This window comes from Anomaloglossus baeobatrachus, chromosome 5 (assembly GCF_048569485.1).
Source record: "Anomaloglossus baeobatrachus isolate aAnoBae1 chromosome 5, aAnoBae1.hap1, whole genome shotgun sequence".
NCBI lineage: Eukaryota > Metazoa > Chordata > Amphibia > Anura > Aromobatidae > Anomaloglossus > Anomaloglossus baeobatrachus.
This window is the reverse complement of record NC_134357.1, coordinates 286,617,465-286,635,410: the sequence shown is the minus strand read 5'-3', so window position 1 is coordinate 286,635,410 and position 17,946 is coordinate 286,617,465. Positions and strand designations below refer to the sequence as shown.

Sequence of the window (17,946 nt, the reverse complement as noted above, 5' to 3'; positions counted from 1 at the left end):
ACCATGTTGCTGCAAATGCTTCCTCGATTCCATACTGACACAGTCAAGGTATTTCTGAAAACTCACTGATTTACCTAATTTGCTAATCGTCACAAGATTGTTCTTTGCCCAACACTAAAAGCTGGCAGCAGTGGGATTTGAACCCACGCCTCCAAAGAGACTGGAGCCTAAATCCAGCGCCTTAGACCGCTCGGCCATGCTACCTGGGTGAAAAGCGATAAAATGTCCTTGGAGTAAGGGAAGTATAGCTGATTTTATTTTAAAGTAGTGTATGTGTGCTAACGGGCATATCTCTCTCCAACAGGACAAAGCAATAATTCTGAGAATTGTCTTTTCCTAAACATCAAAATGTACAAGTATCATATGAAAAGATTAAAGGATAAGCTCATTTAAAAGTAAGCAAATCATTAAGCTACATGAGATAAGAATTTGAAAACCTCAGAGGTAGTGGAGGTGGCAGCAGAGGGATTCAAGCCCACACACCCAAAGAGACTGCAGCCTTAATCCAGCACATCTAGACTCCACGACCATGACACTGCAAATGCTTGCTCCATTAAATAGCAAAACTGTTCAGGTATTTCTGAAAACTCACTGATTTACCTAATTTGATCATCATCACAAGATTGTTCTTTGCACAACCCAATCTACTATTAAATTCGACTTTTCATGAACTTCCTGACTGCAAAAGCTGGCAGCAGTGGGATTTGAACCCACGCCTCCAAAGAGACTGGAGCCTTAATCCAGCGCCTTAGACCGCTCGGCCATGCTACCTGGATGACAGCCGTGTCAACTTCCTTGGAGTAAGGCAAGTATAGCTGATTTCATTTTAAAGTAGTGTATGTGTGGTAATGGGCATATCACTCTCCAAAAAGACAAAGCAATAATTCTGAGAATTGTCTTTTCCTAAACATCAAAATATACAAGTATCATATGAAAAGATTAAAGGATAAGCTCAGTAAAAAGTAAGCAAATCATTACGCTACATGAGATAAGAATTTGAAAACCTCCGAGGTAGTAAGAGTGGCACCAGCGGGATTCAAACCCACACACCCAAAGAGACTGCAACCTTAAACCAGCACATCTAGACCCCACGAACCATGTTGCTGCAAATGCTTCCTCGATTCCATACTGACACAGTCAAGGTATTTCTGAAAACTCACTGATTTACCTAATTTGCTAATCGTCACAAGATTGTTCTTTGCCCAACACTAAAAGCTGGCAGCAGTGGGATTTGAACCCACGCCTCCAAAGAGACTGGAGCCTAAATCCAGCGCCTTAGACCGCTCGGCCATGCTACCTGGGTGAAAAGCGATAAAATGTCCTTGGAGTAAGGGAAGTATAGCTGATTTTATTTTAAAGTAGTGTATGTGTGCTAACGGGCATATCTCTCTCCAACAGGACAAAGCAATAATTCTGAGAATTGTCTTTTCCTAAACATCAAAATGTACAAGTATCATATGAAAAGATTAAAGGATAAGCTCATTTAAAAGTAAGCAAATCATTAAGCTACATGAGATAAGAATTTGAAAACCTCAGAGGTAGTGGAGGTGGCAGCAGAGGGATTCAAGCCCACACACCCAAAGAGACTGCAGCCTTAATCCAGCACATCTAGACTCCACGACCATGACACTGCAAATGCTTGCTCCATTAAATAGCAAAACTGTTCAGGTATTTCTGAAAACTCACTGATTTACCTAATTTGATCATCATCACAAGATTGTTCTTTGCACAACCCAATCTACTATTAAATTCGACTTTTCATGAACTTCCTGACTGCAAAAGCTGGCAGCAGTGGGATTTGAACCCACGCCTCCAAAGAGACTGGAGCCTTAATCCAGCGCCTTAGACCGCTCGGCCATGCTACCTGGATGACAGCCGTGTCAACTTCCTTGGAGTAAGGCAAGTATAGCTGATTTCATTTTAAAGTAGTGTATGTGTGGTAATGGGCATATCACTCTCCAAAAAGACAAAGCAATAATTCTGAGAATTGTCTTTTCCTAAACATCAAAATATACAAGTATCATATGAAAAGATTAAAGGATAAGCTCAGTAAAAAGTAAGCAAATCATTACGCTACATGAGATAAGAATTTGAAAACCTCCGAGGTAGTAAGAGTGGCACCAGCGGGATTCAAACCCACACACCCAAAGAGACTGCAACCTTAAACCAGCACATCTAGACCCCACGAACCATGTTGCTGCAAATGCTTCCTCGATTCCATACTGACACAGTCAAGGTATTTCTGAAAACTCACTGATTTACCTAATTTGCTAATCGTCACAAGATTGTTCTTTGCCCAACACTAAAAGCTGGCAGCAGTGGGATTTGAACCCACGCCTCCAAAGAGACTGGAGCCTAAATCCAGCGCCTTAGACCGCTCGGCCATGCTACCTGGGTGAAAAGCGATAAAATGTCCTTGGAGTAAGGGAAGTATAGCTGATTTTATTTTAAAGTAGTGTATGTGTGCTAACCGGCATATCTCTCTCCAACAGGACAAAGCAATAATTCTGAGAATTGTCTTTTCCTAAACATCAAAATGTACAAGTATCATATGAAAAGATTAAAGGATAAGCTCATTTAAAAGTAAGCAAATCATTAAGCTACATGAGATAAGAATTTGAAAACCTCAGAGGTAGTGGAGGTGGCAGCAGAGGGATTCAAGCCCACACACCCAAAGAGACTGCAGCCTTAATCCAGCACATCTAGACTCCACGACCATGACACTGCAAATGCTTGCTCCATTAAATAGCAAAACTGTTCAGGTATTTCTGAAAACTCACTGATTTACCTAATTTGATCATCATCACAAGATTGTTCTTTGCACAACCCAATCTACTATTAAATTCGACTTTTCATGAACTTCCTGACTGCAAAAGCTGGCAGCAGTGGGATTTGAACCCACGCCTCCAAAGAGACTGGAGCCTTAATCCAGCGCCTTAGACCGCTCGGCCATGCTACCTGGATGACAGCCGTGTCAACTTCCTTGGAGTAAGGCAAGTATAGCTGATTTCATTTTAAAGTAGTGTATGTGTGGTAATGGGCATATCACTCTCCAAAAAGACAAAGCAATAATTCTGAGAATTGTCTTTTCCTAAACATCAAAATATACAAGTATCATATGAAAAGATTAAAGGATAAGCTCAGTAAAAAGTAAGCAAATCATTACGCTACATGAGATAAGAATTTGAAAACCTCCGAGGTAGTAAGAGTGGCACCAGCGGGATTCAAACCCACACACCCAAAGAGACTGCAACCTTAAACCAGCACATCTAGACCCCACGAACCATGTTGCTGCAAATGCTTCCTCGATTCCATACTGACACAGTCCAGGTATTTCTGAAAACTCACTGATTTACCTAATTTGCTAATCGTCACAAGATTGTTCTTTGCCCAACACTAAAAGCTGGCAGCAGTGGGATTTGAACCCACGCCTCCAAAGAGACTGGAGCCTAAATCCAGCGCCTTAGACCGCTCGGCCATGCTACCTGGGTGAAAAGCGATAAAATGTCCTTGGAGTAAGGGAAGTATAGCTGATTTTATTTTAAAGTAGTGTATGTGTGCTAACGGGCATATCTCTCTCCAACAGGACAAAGCAATAATTCTGAGAATTGTCTTTTCCTAAACATCAAAATGTACAAGTATCATATGAAAAGATTAAAGGATAAGCTCATTTAAAAGTAAGCAAATCATTAAGCTACATGAGATAAGAATTTGAAAACCTCAGAGGTAGTGGAGGTGGCAGCAGAGGGATTCAAGCCCACACACCCAAAGAGACTGCAGCCTTAATCCAGCACATCTAGACTCCACGACCATGACACTGCAAATGCTTGCTCCATTAAATAGCAAAACTGTTCAGGTATTTCTGAAAACTCACTGATTTACCTAATTTGATCATCATCACAAGATTGTTCTTTGCACAACCCAATCTACTATTAAATTCGACTTTTCATGAACTTCCTGACTGCAAAAGCTGGCAGCAGTGGGATTTGAACCCACGCCTCCAAAGAGACTGGAGCCTTAATCCAGCGCCTTAGACCGCTCGGCCATGCTACCTGGATGACAGCCGTGTCAACTTCCTTGGAGTAAGGCAAGTATAGCTGATTTCATTTTAAAGTAGTGTATGTGTGGTAATGGGCATATCACTCTCCAAAAAGACAAAGCAATAATTCTGAGAATTGTCTTTTCCTAAACATCAAAATATACAAGTATCATATGAAAAGATTAAAGGATAAGCTCAGTAAAAAGTAAGCAAATCATTACGCTACATGAGATAAGAATTTGAAAACCTCCGAGGTAGTAAGAGTGGCACCAGCGGGATTCAAACCCACACACCCAAAGAGACTGCAACCTTAAACCAGCACATCTAGACCCCACGAACCATGTTGCTGCAAATGCTTCCTCGATTCCATACTGACACAGTCAAGGTATTTCTGAAAACTCACTGATTTACCTAATTTGCTAATCGTCACAAGATTGTTCTTTGCCCAACACTAAAAGCTGGCAGCAGTGGGATTTGAACCCACGCCTCCAAAGAGACTGGAGCCTAAATCCAGCGCCTTAGACCGCTCGGCCATGCTACCTGGGTGAAAAGCGATAAAATGTCCTTGGAGTAAGGGAAGTATAGCTGATTTTATTTTAAAGTAGTGTATGTGTGCTAACCGGCATATCTCTCTCCAACAGGACAAAGCAATAATTCTGAGAATTGTCTTTTCCTAAACATCAAAATGTACAAGTATCATATGAAAAGATTAAAGGATAAGCTCATTTAAAAGTAAGCAAATCATTAAGCTACATGAGATAAGAATTTGAAAACCTCAGAGGTAGTGGAGGTGGCAGCAGAGGGATTCAAGCCCACACACCCAAAGAGACTGCAGCCTTAATCCAGCACATCTAGACTCCACGACCATGACACTGCAAATGCTTGCTCCATTAAATAGCAAAACTGTTCAGGTATTTCTGAAAACTCACTGATTTACCTAATTTGATCATCATCACAAGATTGTTCTTTGCACAACCCAATCTACTATTAAATTCGACTTTTCATGAACTTCCTGACTGCAAAAGCTGGCAGCAGTGGGATTTGAACCCACGCCTCCAAAGAGACTGGAGCCTTAATCCAGCGCCTTAGACCGCTCGGCCATGCTACCTGGATGACAGCCGTGTCAACTTCCTTGGAGTAAGGCAAGTATAGCTGATTTCATTTTAAAGTAGTGTATGTGTGGTAATGGGCATATCACTCTCCAAAAAGACAAAGCAATAATTCTGAGAATTGTCTTTTCCTAAACATCAAAATATACAAGTATCATATGAAAAGATTAAAGGATAAGCTCAGTAAAAAGTAAGCAAATCATTACGCTACATGAGATAAGAATTTGAAAACCTCCGAGGTAGTAAGAGTGGCACCAGCGGGATTCAAACCCACACACCCAAAGAGACTGCAACCTTAAACCAGCACATCTAGACCCCACGAACCATGTTGCTGCAAATGCTTCCTCGATTCCATACTGACACAGTCAAGGTATTTCTGAAAACTCACTGATTTACCTAATTTGCTAATCGTCACAAGATTGTTCTTTGCCCAACACTAAAAGCTGGCAGCAGTGGGATTTGAACCCACGCCTCCAAAGAGACTGGAGCCTAAATCCAGCGCCTTAGACCGCTCGGCCATGCTACCTGGGTGAAAAGCGATAAAATGTCCTTGGAGTAAGGGAAGTATAGCTGATTTTATTTTAAAGTAGTGTATGTGTGCTAACCGGCATATCTCTCTCCAACAGGACAAAGCAATAATTCTGAGAATTGTCTTTTCCTAAACATCAAAATGTACAAGTATCATATGAAAAGATTAAAGGATAAGCTCATTTAAAAGTAAGCAAATCATTAAGCTACATGAGATAAGAATTTGAAAACCTCAGAGGTAGTGGAGGTGGCAGCAGAGGGATTCAAGCCCACACACCCAAAGAGACTGCAGCCTTAATCCAGCACATCTAGACTCCACGACCATGACACTGCAAATGCTTGCTCCATTAAATAGCAAAACTGTTCAGGTATTTCTGAAAACTCACTGATTTACCTAATTTGATCATCATCACAAGATTGTTCTTTGCACAACCCAATCTACTATTAAATTCGACTTTTCATGAACTTCCTGACTGCAAAAGCTGGCAGCAGTGGGATTTGAACCCACGCCTCCAAAGAGACTGGAGCCTTAATCCAGCGCCTTAGACCGCTCGGCCATGCTACCTGGATGACAGCCGTGTCAACTTCCTTGGAGTAAGGCAAGTATAGCTGATTTCATTTTAAAGTAGTGTATGTGTGGTAATGGGCATATCACTCTCCAAAAAGACAAAGCAATAATTCTGAGAATTGTCTTTTCCTAAACATCAAAATATACAAGTATCATATGAAAAGATTAAAGGATAAGCTCAGTAAAAAGTAAGCAAATCATTACGCTACATGAGATAAGAATTTGAAAACCTCCGAGGTAGTAAGAGTGGCACCAGCGGGATTCAAACCCACACACCCAAAGAGACTGCAACCTTAAACCAGCACATCTAGACCCCACGAACCATGTTGCTGCAAATGCTTCCTCGATTCCATACTGACACAGTCAAGGTATTTCTGAAAACTCACTGATTTACCTAATTTGCTAATCGTCACAAGATTGTTCTTTGCCCAACACTAAAAGCTGGCAGCAGTGGGATTTGAACCCACGCCTCCAAAGAGACTGGAGCCTAAATCCAGCGCCTTAGACCGCTCGGCCATGCTACCTGGGTGAAAAGCGATAAAATGTCCTTGGAGTAAGGGAAGTATAGCTGATTTTATTTTAAAGTAGTGTATGTGTGCTAACCGGCATATCTCTCTCCAACAGGACAAAGCAATAATTCTGAGAATTGTCTTTTCCTAAACATCAAAATGTACAAGTATCATATGAAAAGATTAAAGGATAAGCTCATTTAAAAGTAAGCAAATCATTAAGCTACATGAGATAAGAATTTGAAAACCTCAGAGGTAGTGGAGGTGGCAGCAGAGGGATTCAAGCCCACACACCCAAAGAGACTGCAGCCTTAATCCAGCACATCTAGACTCCACGACCATGACACTGCAAATGCTTGCTCCATTAAATAGCAAAACTGTTCAGGTATTTCTGAAAACTCACTGATTTACCTAATTTGATCATCATCACAAGATTGTTCTTTGCACAACCCAATCTACTATTAAATTCGACTTTTCATGAACTTCCTGACTGCAAAAGCTGGCAGCAGTGGGATTTGAACCCACGCCTCCAAAGAGACTGGAGCCTTAATCCAGCGCCTTAGACCGCTCGGCCATGCTACCTGGATGACAGCCGTGTCAACTTCCTTGGAGTAAGGCAAGTATAGCTGATTTCATTTTAAAGTAGTGTATGTGTGGTAATGGGCATATCACTCTCCAAAAAGACAAAGCAATAATTCTGAGAATTGTCTTTTCCTAAACATCAAAATATACAAGTATCATATGAAAAGATTAAAGGATAAGCTCAGTAAAAAGTAAGCAAATCATTACGCTACATGAGATAAGAATTTGAAAACCTCCGAGGTAGTAAGAGTGGCACCAGCGGGATTCAAACCCACACACCCAAAGAGACTGCAACCTTAAACCAGCACATCTAGACCCCACGAACCATGTTGCTGCAAATGCTTCCTCGATTCCATACTGACACAGTCAAGGTATTTCTGAAAACTCACTGATTTACCTAATTTGCTAATCGTCACAAGATTGTTCTTTGCCCAACACTAAAAGCTGGCAGCAGTGGGATTTGAACCCACGCCTCCAAAGAGACTGGAGCCTAAATCCAGCGCCTTAGACCGCTCGGCCATGCTACCTGGGTGAAAAGCGATAAAATGTCCTTGGAGTAAGGGAAGTATAGCTGATTTTATTTTAAAGTAGTGTATGTGTGCTAACGGGCATATCTCTCTCCAACAGGACAAAGCAATAATTCTGAGAATTGTCTTTTCCTAAACATCAAAATGTACAAGTATCATATGAAAAGATTAAAGGATAAGCTCATTTAAAAGTAAGCAAATCATTAAGCTACATGAGATAAGAATTTGAAAACCTCAGAGGTAGTGGAGGTGGCAGCAGAGGGATTCAAGCCCACACACCCAAAGAGACTGCAGCCTTAATCCAGCACATCTAGACTCCACGACCATGACACTGCAAATGCTTGCTCCATTAAATAGCAAAACTGTTCAGGTATTTCTGAAAACTCACTGATTTACCTAATTTGATCATCATCACAAGATTGTTCTTTGCACAACCCAATCTACTATTAAATTCGACTTTTCATGAACTTCCTGACTGCAAAAGCTGGCAGCAGTGGGATTTGAACCCACGCCTCCAAAGAGACTGGAGCCTTAATCCAGCGCCTTAGACCGCTCGGCCATGCTACCTGGATGACAGCCGTGTCAACTTCCTTGGAGTAAGGCAAGTATAGCTGATTTCATTTTAAAGTAGTGTATGTGTGGTAATGGGCATATCACTCTCCAAAAAGACAAAGCAATAATTCTGAGAATTGTCTTTTCCTAAACATCAAAATATACAAGTATCATATGAAAAGATTAAAGGATAAGCTCAGTAAAAAGTAAGCAAATCATTACGCTACATGAGATAAGAATTTGAAAACCTCCGAGGTAGTAAGAGTGGCACCAGCGGGATTCAAACCCACACACCCAAAGAGACTGCAACCTTAAACCAGCACATCTAGACCCCACGAACCATGTTGCTGCAAATGCTTCCTCGATTCCATACTGACACAGTCAAGGTATTTCTGAAAACTCACTGATTTACCTAATTTGCTAATCGTCACAAGATTGTTCTTTGCCCAACACTAAAAGCTGGCAGCAGTGGGATTTGAACCCACGCCTCCAAAGAGACTGGAGCCTAAATCCAGCGCCTTAGACCGCTCGGCCATGCTACCTGGGTGAAAAGCGATAAAATGTCCTTGGAGTAAGGGAAGTATAGCTGATTTTATTTTAAAGTAGTGTATGTGTGCTAACCGGCATATCTCTCTCCAACAGGACAAAGCAATAATTCTGAGAATTGTCTTTTCCTAAACATCAAAATGTACAAGTATCATATGAAAAGATTAAAGGATAAGCTCATTTAAAAGTAAGCAAATCATTAAGCTACATGAGATAAGAATTTGAAAACCTCAGAGGTAGTGGAGGTGGCAGCAGAGGGATTCAAGCCCACACACCCAAAGAGACTGCAGCCTTAATCCAGCACATCTAGACTCCACGACCATGACACTGCAAATGCTTGCTCCATTAAATAGCAAAACTGTTCAGGTATTTCTGAAAACTCACTGATTTACCTAATTTGATCATCATCACAAGATTGTTCTTTGCACAACCCAATCTACTATTAAATTCGACTTTTCATGAACTTCCTGACTGCAAAAGCTGGCAGCAGTGGGATTTGAACCCACGCCTCCAAAGAGACTGGAGCCTTAATCCAGCGCCTTAGACCGCTCGGCCATGCTACCTGGATGACAGCCGTGTCAACTTCCTTGGAGTAAGGCAAGTATAGCTGATTTCATTTTAAAGTAGTGTATGTGTGGTAATGGGCATATCACTCTCCAAAAAGACAAAGCAATAATTCTGAGAATTGTCTTTTCCTAAACATCAAAATATACAAGTATCATATGAAAAGATTAAAGGATAAGCTCAGTAAAAAGTAAGCAAATCATTACGCTACATGAGATAAGAATTTGAAAACCTCCGAGGTAGTAAGAGTGGCACCAGCGGGATTCAAACCCACACACCCAAAGAGACTGCAACCTTAAACCAGCACATCTAGACCCCACGAACCATGTTGCTGCAAATGCTTCCTCGATTCCATACTGACACAGTCCAGGTATTTCTGAAAACTCACTGATTTACCTAATTTGCTAATCGTCACAAGATTGTTCTTTGCCCAACACTAAAAGCTGGCAGCAGTGGGATTTGAACCCACGCCTCCAAAGAGACTGGAGCCTAAATCCAGCGCCTTAGACCGCTCGGCCATGCTACCTGGGTGAAAAGCGGTAAAATGTCCTTGGAGTAAGGGAAGTATAGCTGATTTTATTTTAAAGTAGTGTATGTGTGCTAACGGGCATATCTCTCTCCAACAGGACAAAGCAATAATTCTGAGAATTGTCTTTTCCTAAACATCAAAATGTACAAGTATCATATGAAAAGATTAAAGGATAAGCTCATTTAAAAGTAAGCAAATCATTAAGCTACATGAGATAAGAATTTGAAAACCTCAGAGGTAGTGGAGGTGGCAGCAGAGGGATTCAAGCCCACACACCCAAAGAGACTGCAGCCTTAATCCAGCACATCTAGACTCCACGACCATGACACTGCAAATGCTTGCTCCATTAAATAGCAAAACTGTTCAGGTATTTCTGAAAACTCACTGATTTACCTAATTTGATCATCATCACAAGATTGTTCTTTGCACAACCCAATCTACTATTAAATTCGACTTTTCATGAACTTCCTGACTGCAAAAGCTGGCAGCAGTGGGATTTGAACCCACGCCTCCAAAGAGACTGGAGCCTTAATCCAGCGCCTTAGACCGCTCGGCCATGCTACCTGGATGACAGCCGTGTCAACTTCCTTGGAGTAAGGCAAGTATAGCTGATTTCATTTTAAAGTAGTGTATGTGTGGTAATGGGCATATCACTCTCCAAAAAGACAAAGCAATAATTCTGAGAATTGTCTTTTCCTAAACATCAAAATATACAAGTATCATATGAAAAGATTAAAGGATAAGCTCAGTAAAAAGTAAGCAAATCATTACGCTACATGAGATAAGAATTTGAAAACCTCCGAGGTAGTAAGAGTGGCACCAGCGGGATTCAAACCCACACACCCAAAGAGACTGCAACCTTAAACCAGCACATCTAGACCCCACGAACCATGTTGCTGCAAATGCTTCCTCGATTCCATACTGACACAGTCAAGGTATTTCTGAAAACTCACTGATTTACCTAATTTGCTAATCGTCACAAGATTGTTCTTTGCCCAACACTAAAAGCTGGCAGCAGTGGGATTTGAACCCACGCCTCCAAAGAGACTGGAGCCTAAATCCAGCGCCTTAGACCGCTCGGCCATGCTACCTGGGTGAAAAGCGATAAAATGTCCTTGGAGTAAGGGAAGTATAGCTGATTTTATTTTAAAGTAGTGTATGTGTGCTAACCGGCATATCTCTCTCCAACAGGACAAAGCAATAATTCTGAGAATTGTCTTTTCCTAAACATCAAAATGTACAAGTATCATATGAAAAGATTAAAGGATAAGCTCATTTAAAAGTAAGCAAATCATTAAGCTACATGAGATAAGAATTTGAAAACCTCAGAGGTAGTGGAGGTGGCAGCAGAGGGATTCAAGCCCACACACCCAAAGAGACTGCAGCCTTAATCCAGCACATCTAGACTCCACGACCATGACACTGCAAATGCTTGCTCCATTAAATAGCAAAACTGTTCAGGTATTTCTGAAAACTCACTGATTTACCTAATTTGATCATCATCACAAGATTGTTCTTTGCACAACCCAATCTACTATTAAATTCGACTTTTCATGAACTTCCTGACTGCAAAAGCTGGCAGCAGTGGGATTTGAACCCACGCCTCCAAAGAGACTGGAGCCTTAATCCAGCGCCTTAGACCGCTCGGCCATGCTACCTGGATGACAGCCGTGTCAACTTCCTTGGAGTAAGGCAAGTATAGCTGATTTCATTTTAAAGTAGTGTATGTGTGGTAATGGGCATATCACTCTCCAAAAAGACAAAGCAATAATTCTGAGAATTGTCTTTTCCTAAACATCAAAATATACAAGTATCATATGAAAAGATTAAAGGATAAGCTCAGTAAAAAGTAAGCAAATCATTACGCTACATGAGATAAGAATTTGAAAACCTCCGAGGTAGTAAGAGTGGCACCAGTGGGATTCAAACCCACACACCCAAAGAGACTGCAACCTTAAACCAGCACATCTAGACCCCACGAACCATGTTGCTGCAAATGCTTCCTCGATTCCATACTGACACAGTCAAGGTATTTCTGAAAACTCACTGATTTACCTAATTTGCTAATCGTCACAAGATTGTTCTTTGCCCAACACTAAAAGCTGGCAGCAGTGGGATTTGAACCCACGCCTCCAAAGAGACTGGAGCCTAAATCCAGCGCCTTAGACCGCTCGGCCATGCTACCTGGGTGAAAAGCGATAAAATGTCCTTGGAGTAAGGGAAGTATAGCTGATTTTATTTTAAAGTAGTGTATGTGTGCTAACGGGCATATCTCTCTCCAACAGGACAAAGCAATAATTCTGAGAATTGTCTTTTCCTAAACATCAAAATGTACAAGTATCATATGAAAAGATTAAAGGATAAGCTCATTTAAAAGTAAGCAAATCATTAAGCTACATGAGATAAGAATTTGAAAACCTCAGAGGTAGTGGAGGTGGCAGCAGAGGGATTCAAGCCCACACACCCAAAGAGACTGCAGCCTTAATCCAGCACATCTAGACTCCACGACCATGACACTGCAAATGCTTGCTCCATTAAATAGCAAAACTGTTCAGGTATTTCTGAAAACTCACTGATTTACCTAATTTGATCATCATCACAAGATTGTTCTTTGCACAACCCAATCTACTATTAAATTCGACTTTTCATGAACTTCCTGACTGCAAAAGCTGGCAGCAGTGGGATTTGAACCCACGCCTCCAAAGAGACTGGAGCCTTAATCCAGCGCCTTAGACCGCTCGGCCATGCTACCTGGATGACAGCCGTGTCAACTTCCTTGGAGTAAGGCAAGTATAGCTGATTTCATTTTAAAGTAGTGTATGTGTGGTAATGGGCATATCACTCTCCAAAAAGACAAAGCAATAATTCTGAGAATTGTCTTTTCCTAAACATCAAAATATACAAGTATCATATGAAAAGATTAAAGGATAAGCTCAGTAAAAAGTAAGAAAATCATTACGCTACATGAGATAAGAATTTGAAAACCTCCGAGGTAGTAAGAGTGGCACCAGCGGGATTCAAACCCACACACCCAAAGAGACTGCAACCTTAAACCAGCACATCTAGACCCCACGAACCATGTTGCTGCAAATGCTTCCTCGATTCCATACTGACACAGTCAAGGTATTTCTGAAAACTCACTGATTTACCTAATTTGCTAATCGTCACAAGATTGTTCTTTGCCCAACACTAAAAGCTGGCAGCAGTGGGATTTGAACCCACGCCTCCAAAGAGACTGGAGCCTAAATCCAGCGCCTTAGACCGCTCGGCCATGCTACCTGGGTGAAAAGCGATAAAATGTCCTTGGAGTAAGGGAAGTATAGCTGATTTTATTTTAAAGTAGTGTATGTGTGCTAACCGGCATATCTCTCTCCAACAGGACAAAGCAATAATTCTGAGAATTGTCTTTTCCTAAACATCAAAATGTACAAGTATCATATGAAAAGATTAAAGGATAAGCTCATTTAAAAGTAAGCAAATCATTAAGCTACATGAGATAAGAATTTGAAAACCTCAGAGGTAGTGGAGGTGGCAGCAGAGGGATTCAAGCCCACACACCCAAAGAGACTGCAGCCTTAATCCAGCACATCTAGACTCCACGACCATGACACTGCAAATGCTTGCTCCATTAAATAGCAAAACTGTTCAGGTATTTCTGAAAACTCACTGATTTACCTAATTTGATCATCATCACAAGATTGTTCTTTGCACAACCCAATCTACTATTAAATTCGACTTTTCATGAACTTCCTGACTGCAAAAGCTGGCAGCAGTGGGATTTGAACCCACGCCTCCAAAGAGACTGGAGCCTTAATCCAGCGCCTTAGACCGCTCGGCCATGCTACCTGGATGACAGCCGTGTCAACTTCCTTGGAGTAAGGCAAGTATAGCTGATTTCATTTTAAAGTAGTGTATGTGTGGTAATGGGCATATCACTCTCCAAAAAGACAAAGCAATAATTCTGAGAATTGTCTTTTCCTAAACATCAAAATATACAAGTATCATATGAAAAGATTAAAGGATAAGCTCAGTAAAAAGTAAGCAAATCATTACGCTACATGAGATAAGAATTTGAAAACCTCCGAGGTAGTAAGAGTGGCACCAGCGGGATTCAAACCCACACACCCAAAGAGACTGCAACCTTAAACCAGCACATCTAGACCCCACGAACCATGTTGCTGCAAATGCTTCCTCGATTCCATACTGACACAGTCAAGGTATTTCTGAAAACTCACTGATTTACCTAATTTGCTAATCGTCACAAGATTGTTCTTTGCCCAACACTAAAAGCTGGCAGCAGTGGGATTTGAACCCACGCCTCCAAAGAGACTGGAGCCTAAATCCAGCGCCTTAGACCGCTCGGCCATGCTACCTGGGTGAAAAGCGATAAAATGTCCTTGGAGTAAGGGAAGTATAGCTGATTTTATTTTAAAGTAGTGTATGTGTGCTAACCGGCATATCTCTCTCCAACAGGACAAAGCAATAATTCTGAGAATTGTCTTTTCCTAAACATCAAAATGTACAAGTATCATATGAAAAGATTAAAGGATAAGCTCATTTAAAAGTAAGCAAATCATTAAGCTACATGAGATAAGAATTTGAAAACCTCAGAGGTAGTGGAGGTGGCAGCAGAGGGATTCAAGCCCACACACCCAAAGAGACTGCAGCCTTAATCCAGCACATCTAGACTCCACGACCATGACACTGCAAATGCTTGCTCCATTAAATAGCAAAACTGTTCAGGTATTTCTGAAAACTCACTGATTTACCTAATTTGATCATCATCACAAGATTGTTCTTTGCACAACCCAATCTACTATTAAATTCGACTTTTCATGAACTTCCTGACTGCAAAAGCTGGCAGCAGTGGGATTTGAACCCACGCCTCCAAAGAGACTGGAGCCTTAATCCAGCGCCTTAGACCGCTCGGCCATGCTACCTGGATGACAGCCGTGTCAACTTCCTTGGAGTAAGGCAAGTATAGCTGATTTCATTTTAAAGTAGTGTATGTGTGGTAATGGGCATATCACTCTCCAAAAAGACAAAGCAATAATTCTGAGAATTGTCTTTTCCTAAACATCAAAATATACAAGTATCATATGAAAAGATTAAAGGATAAGCTCAGTAAAAAGTAAGCAAATCATTACGCTACATGAGATAAGAATTTGAAAACCTCCGAGGTAGTAAGAGTGGCACCAGCGGGATTCAAACCCACACACCCAAAGAGACTGCAACCTTAAACCAGCACATCTAGACCCCACGAACCATGTTGCTGCAAATGCTTCCTCGATTCCATACTGACACAGTCAAGGTATTTCTGAAAACTCACTGATTTACCTAATTTGCTAATCGTCACAAGATTGTTCTTTGCCCAACACTAAAAGCTGGCAGCAGTGGGATTTGAACCCACGCCTCCAAAGAGACTGGAGCCTAAATCCAGCGCCTTAGACCGCTCGGCCATGCTACCTGGGTGAAAAGCGATAAAATGTCCTTGGAGTAAGGGAAGTATAGCTGATTTTATTTTAAAGTAGTGTATGTGTGCTAACGGGCATATCTCTCTCCAACAGGACAAAGCAATAATTCTGAGAATTGTCTTTTCCTAAACATCAAAATGTACAAGTATCATATGAAAAGATTAAAGGATAAGCTCATTTAAAAGTAAGCAAATCATTAAGCTACATGAGATAAGAATTTGAAAACCTCAGAGGTAGTGGAGGTGGCAGCAGAGGGATTCAAGCCCACACACCCAAAGAGACTGCAGCCTTAATCCAGCACATCTAGACTCCACGACCATGACACTGCAAATGCTTGCTCCATTAAATAGCAAAACTGTTCAGGTATTTCTGAAAACTCACTGATTTACCTAATTTGATCATCATCACAAGATTGTTCTTTGCACAACCCAATCTACTATTAAATTCGACTTTTCATGAACTTCCTGACTGCAAAAGCTGGCAGCAGTGGGATTTGAACCCACGCCTCCAAAGAGACTGGAGCCTTAATCCAGCGCCTTAGACCGCTCGGCCATGCTACCTGGATGACAGCCGTGTCAACTTCCTTGGAGTAAGGCAAGTATAGCTGATTTCATTTTAAAGTAGTGTATGTGTGGTAATGGGCATATCACTCTCCAAAAAGACAAAGCAATAATTCTGAGAATTGTCTTTTCCTAAACATCAAAATATACAAGTATCATATGAAAAGATTAAAGGATAAGCTCAGTAAAAAGTAAGCAAATCATTACGCTACATGAGATAAGAATTTGAAAACCTCCGAGGTAGTAAGAGTGGCACCAGCGGGATTCAAACCCACACACCCAAAGAGACTGCAACCTTAAACCAGCACATCTAGACCCCACGAACCATGTTGCTGCAAATGCTTCCTCGATTCCATACTGACACAGTCAAGGTATTTCTGAAAACTCACTGATTTACCTAATTTGCTAATCGTCACAAGATTGTTCTTTGCCCAACACTAAAAGCTGGCAGCAGTGGGATTTGAACCCACGCCTCCAAAGAGACTGGAGCCTAAATCCAGCGCCTTAGACCGCTCGGCCATGCTACCTGGGTGAAAAGCGATAAAATGTCCTTGGAGTAAGGGAAGTATAGCTGATTTTATTTTAAAGTAGTGTATGTGTGCTAACGGGCATATCTCTCTCCAACAGGACAAAGCAATAATTCTGAGAATTGTCTTTTCCTAAACATCAAAATGTACAAGTATCATATGAAAAGATTAAAGGATAAGCTCATTTAAAAGTAAGCAAATCATTAAGCTACATGAGATAAGAATTTGAAAACCTCAGAGGTAGTGGAGGTGGCAGCAGAGGGATTCAAGCCCACACACCCAAAGAGACTGCAGCCTTAATCCAGCACATCTAGACTCCACGACCATGACACTGCAAATGCTTGCTCCATTAAATAGCAAAACTGTTCAGGTATTTCTGAAAACTCACTGATTTACCTAATTTGATCATCATCACAAGATTGTTCTTTGCACAACCCAATCTACTATTAAATTCGACTTTTCATGAACTTCCTGACTGCAAAAGCTGGCAGCAGTGGGATTTGAACCCACGCCTCCAAAGAGACTGGAGCCTTAATCCAGCGCCTTAGACCGCTCGGCCATGCTACCTGGATGACAGCCGTGTCAACTTCCTTGGAGTAAGGCAAGTATAGCTGATTTCATTTTAAAGTAGTGTATGTGTGGTAATGGGCATATCACTCTCCAAAAAGACAAAGCAATAATTCTGAGAATTGTCTTTTCCTAAACATCAAAATATACAAGTATCATATGAAAAGATTAAAGGATAAGCTCAGTAAAAAGTAAGCAAATCATTACGCTACATGAGATAAGAATTTGAAAACCTCCGAGGTAGTAAGAGTGGCACCAGCGGGATTCAAACCCACACACCCAAAGAGACTGCAACCTTAAACCAGCACATCTAGACCCCACGAACCATGTTGCTGCAAATGCTTCCTCGATTCCATACTGACACAGTCAAGGTATTTCTGAAAACTCACTGATTTACCTAATTTGCTAATCGTCACAAGATTGTTCTTTGCCCAACACTAAAAGCTGGCAGCAGTGGGATTTGAACCCACGCCTCCAAAGAGACTGGAGCCTAAATCCAGCGCCTTAGACCGCTCGGCCATGCTACCTGGGTGAAAAGCGATAAAATGTCCTTGGAGTAAGGGAAGTATAGCTGATTTTATTTTAAAGTAGTGTATGTGTGCTAACGGGCATATCTCTCTCCAACAGGACAAAGCAATAATTCTGAGAATTGTCTTTTCCTAAACATCAAAATGTACAAGTATCATATGAAAAGATTAAAGGATAAGCTCATTTAAAAGTAAGCAAATCATTAAGCTACATGAGATAAGAATTTGAAAACCTCAG

The 17,946-nt window shown here is 41.2% G+C and overlaps 33 non-coding genes across 33 annotated transcripts; all 33 read right to left on the bottom strand.

The window, feature by feature from the left end:
* Window positions 1–122: 122 nt before the first annotated feature.
* TRNAL-UAG (transfer RNA leucine (anticodon UAG)) lies at window positions 123–204 on the bottom strand. The gene has a single exon. It is a non-coding gene; the product is annotated as a tRNA-Leu (tRNA).
* A 485-nt stretch (window positions 205–689) lies between these two features.
* Window positions 690–771, bottom strand: TRNAL-AAG (transfer RNA leucine (anticodon AAG)). Its single transcript has one exon. It is a non-coding gene; the product is annotated as a tRNA-Leu (tRNA).
* Window positions 772–1,216: 445 nt separating this feature from the next.
* TRNAL-UAG (transfer RNA leucine (anticodon UAG)) lies at window positions 1,217–1,298 on the bottom strand. The gene has a single exon. It is a non-coding gene; the product is annotated as a tRNA-Leu (tRNA).
* Window positions 1,299–1,783: 485 nt separating this feature from the next.
* Window positions 1,784–1,865, bottom strand: TRNAL-AAG (transfer RNA leucine (anticodon AAG)). The gene has a single exon. It is a non-coding gene; the product is annotated as a tRNA-Leu (tRNA).
* A 445-nt stretch (window positions 1,866–2,310) lies between these two features.
* On the bottom strand, window positions 2,311–2,392 carry TRNAL-UAG (transfer RNA leucine (anticodon UAG)). Its single transcript has one exon. It is a non-coding gene; the product is annotated as a tRNA-Leu (tRNA).
* A 485-nt stretch (window positions 2,393–2,877) lies between these two features.
* TRNAL-AAG (transfer RNA leucine (anticodon AAG)) lies at window positions 2,878–2,959 on the bottom strand. The gene has a single exon. It is a non-coding gene; the product is annotated as a tRNA-Leu (tRNA).
* Window positions 2,960–3,404: 445 nt separating this feature from the next.
* Window positions 3,405–3,486, bottom strand: TRNAL-UAG (transfer RNA leucine (anticodon UAG)). Its single transcript has one exon. It is a non-coding gene; the product is annotated as a tRNA-Leu (tRNA).
* A 485-nt stretch (window positions 3,487–3,971) lies between these two features.
* On the bottom strand, window positions 3,972–4,053 carry TRNAL-AAG (transfer RNA leucine (anticodon AAG)). Its single transcript has one exon. It is a non-coding gene; the product is annotated as a tRNA-Leu (tRNA).
* A 445-nt stretch (window positions 4,054–4,498) lies between these two features.
* On the bottom strand, window positions 4,499–4,580 carry TRNAL-UAG (transfer RNA leucine (anticodon UAG)). Its single transcript has one exon. It is a non-coding gene; the product is annotated as a tRNA-Leu (tRNA).
* Window positions 4,581–5,065: 485 nt separating this feature from the next.
* On the bottom strand, window positions 5,066–5,147 carry TRNAL-AAG (transfer RNA leucine (anticodon AAG)). The gene has a single exon. It is a non-coding gene; the product is annotated as a tRNA-Leu (tRNA).
* A 445-nt stretch (window positions 5,148–5,592) lies between these two features.
* On the bottom strand, window positions 5,593–5,674 carry TRNAL-UAG (transfer RNA leucine (anticodon UAG)). Its single transcript has one exon. It is a non-coding gene; the product is annotated as a tRNA-Leu (tRNA).
* Window positions 5,675–6,159: 485 nt separating this feature from the next.
* TRNAL-AAG (transfer RNA leucine (anticodon AAG)) lies at window positions 6,160–6,241 on the bottom strand. The gene has a single exon. It is a non-coding gene; the product is annotated as a tRNA-Leu (tRNA).
* Window positions 6,242–6,686: 445 nt separating this feature from the next.
* On the bottom strand, window positions 6,687–6,768 carry TRNAL-UAG (transfer RNA leucine (anticodon UAG)). Its single transcript has one exon. It is a non-coding gene; the product is annotated as a tRNA-Leu (tRNA).
* Window positions 6,769–7,253: 485 nt separating this feature from the next.
* TRNAL-AAG (transfer RNA leucine (anticodon AAG)) lies at window positions 7,254–7,335 on the bottom strand. Its single transcript has one exon. It is a non-coding gene; the product is annotated as a tRNA-Leu (tRNA).
* A 445-nt stretch (window positions 7,336–7,780) lies between these two features.
* TRNAL-UAG (transfer RNA leucine (anticodon UAG)) lies at window positions 7,781–7,862 on the bottom strand. Its single transcript has one exon. It is a non-coding gene; the product is annotated as a tRNA-Leu (tRNA).
* A 485-nt stretch (window positions 7,863–8,347) lies between these two features.
* On the bottom strand, window positions 8,348–8,429 carry TRNAL-AAG (transfer RNA leucine (anticodon AAG)). The gene has a single exon. It is a non-coding gene; the product is annotated as a tRNA-Leu (tRNA).
* A 445-nt stretch (window positions 8,430–8,874) lies between these two features.
* On the bottom strand, window positions 8,875–8,956 carry TRNAL-UAG (transfer RNA leucine (anticodon UAG)). The gene has a single exon. It is a non-coding gene; the product is annotated as a tRNA-Leu (tRNA).
* Window positions 8,957–9,441: 485 nt separating this feature from the next.
* TRNAL-AAG (transfer RNA leucine (anticodon AAG)) lies at window positions 9,442–9,523 on the bottom strand. Its single transcript has one exon. It is a non-coding gene; the product is annotated as a tRNA-Leu (tRNA).
* A 445-nt stretch (window positions 9,524–9,968) lies between these two features.
* Window positions 9,969–10,050, bottom strand: TRNAL-UAG (transfer RNA leucine (anticodon UAG)). Its single transcript has one exon. It is a non-coding gene; the product is annotated as a tRNA-Leu (tRNA).
* A 485-nt stretch (window positions 10,051–10,535) lies between these two features.
* On the bottom strand, window positions 10,536–10,617 carry TRNAL-AAG (transfer RNA leucine (anticodon AAG)). The gene has a single exon. It is a non-coding gene; the product is annotated as a tRNA-Leu (tRNA).
* A 445-nt stretch (window positions 10,618–11,062) lies between these two features.
* On the bottom strand, window positions 11,063–11,144 carry TRNAL-UAG (transfer RNA leucine (anticodon UAG)). The gene has a single exon. It is a non-coding gene; the product is annotated as a tRNA-Leu (tRNA).
* A 485-nt stretch (window positions 11,145–11,629) lies between these two features.
* TRNAL-AAG (transfer RNA leucine (anticodon AAG)) lies at window positions 11,630–11,711 on the bottom strand. Its single transcript has one exon. It is a non-coding gene; the product is annotated as a tRNA-Leu (tRNA).
* A 445-nt stretch (window positions 11,712–12,156) lies between these two features.
* TRNAL-UAG (transfer RNA leucine (anticodon UAG)) lies at window positions 12,157–12,238 on the bottom strand. The gene has a single exon. It is a non-coding gene; the product is annotated as a tRNA-Leu (tRNA).
* A 485-nt stretch (window positions 12,239–12,723) lies between these two features.
* On the bottom strand, window positions 12,724–12,805 carry TRNAL-AAG (transfer RNA leucine (anticodon AAG)). The gene has a single exon. It is a non-coding gene; the product is annotated as a tRNA-Leu (tRNA).
* A 445-nt stretch (window positions 12,806–13,250) lies between these two features.
* Window positions 13,251–13,332, bottom strand: TRNAL-UAG (transfer RNA leucine (anticodon UAG)). The gene has a single exon. It is a non-coding gene; the product is annotated as a tRNA-Leu (tRNA).
* Window positions 13,333–13,817: 485 nt separating this feature from the next.
* On the bottom strand, window positions 13,818–13,899 carry TRNAL-AAG (transfer RNA leucine (anticodon AAG)). Its single transcript has one exon. It is a non-coding gene; the product is annotated as a tRNA-Leu (tRNA).
* Window positions 13,900–14,344: 445 nt separating this feature from the next.
* TRNAL-UAG (transfer RNA leucine (anticodon UAG)) lies at window positions 14,345–14,426 on the bottom strand. Its single transcript has one exon. It is a non-coding gene; the product is annotated as a tRNA-Leu (tRNA).
* A 485-nt stretch (window positions 14,427–14,911) lies between these two features.
* On the bottom strand, window positions 14,912–14,993 carry TRNAL-AAG (transfer RNA leucine (anticodon AAG)). The gene has a single exon. It is a non-coding gene; the product is annotated as a tRNA-Leu (tRNA).
* A 445-nt stretch (window positions 14,994–15,438) lies between these two features.
* TRNAL-UAG (transfer RNA leucine (anticodon UAG)) lies at window positions 15,439–15,520 on the bottom strand. The gene has a single exon. It is a non-coding gene; the product is annotated as a tRNA-Leu (tRNA).
* A 485-nt stretch (window positions 15,521–16,005) lies between these two features.
* On the bottom strand, window positions 16,006–16,087 carry TRNAL-AAG (transfer RNA leucine (anticodon AAG)). The gene has a single exon. It is a non-coding gene; the product is annotated as a tRNA-Leu (tRNA).
* A 445-nt stretch (window positions 16,088–16,532) lies between these two features.
* Window positions 16,533–16,614, bottom strand: TRNAL-UAG (transfer RNA leucine (anticodon UAG)). The gene has a single exon. It is a non-coding gene; the product is annotated as a tRNA-Leu (tRNA).
* Window positions 16,615–17,099: 485 nt separating this feature from the next.
* TRNAL-AAG (transfer RNA leucine (anticodon AAG)) lies at window positions 17,100–17,181 on the bottom strand. Its single transcript has one exon. It is a non-coding gene; the product is annotated as a tRNA-Leu (tRNA).
* Window positions 17,182–17,626: 445 nt separating this feature from the next.
* Window positions 17,627–17,708, bottom strand: TRNAL-UAG (transfer RNA leucine (anticodon UAG)). Its single transcript has one exon. It is a non-coding gene; the product is annotated as a tRNA-Leu (tRNA).
* Between the last annotated feature and the right edge of the window lie 238 nt (window positions 17,709–17,946).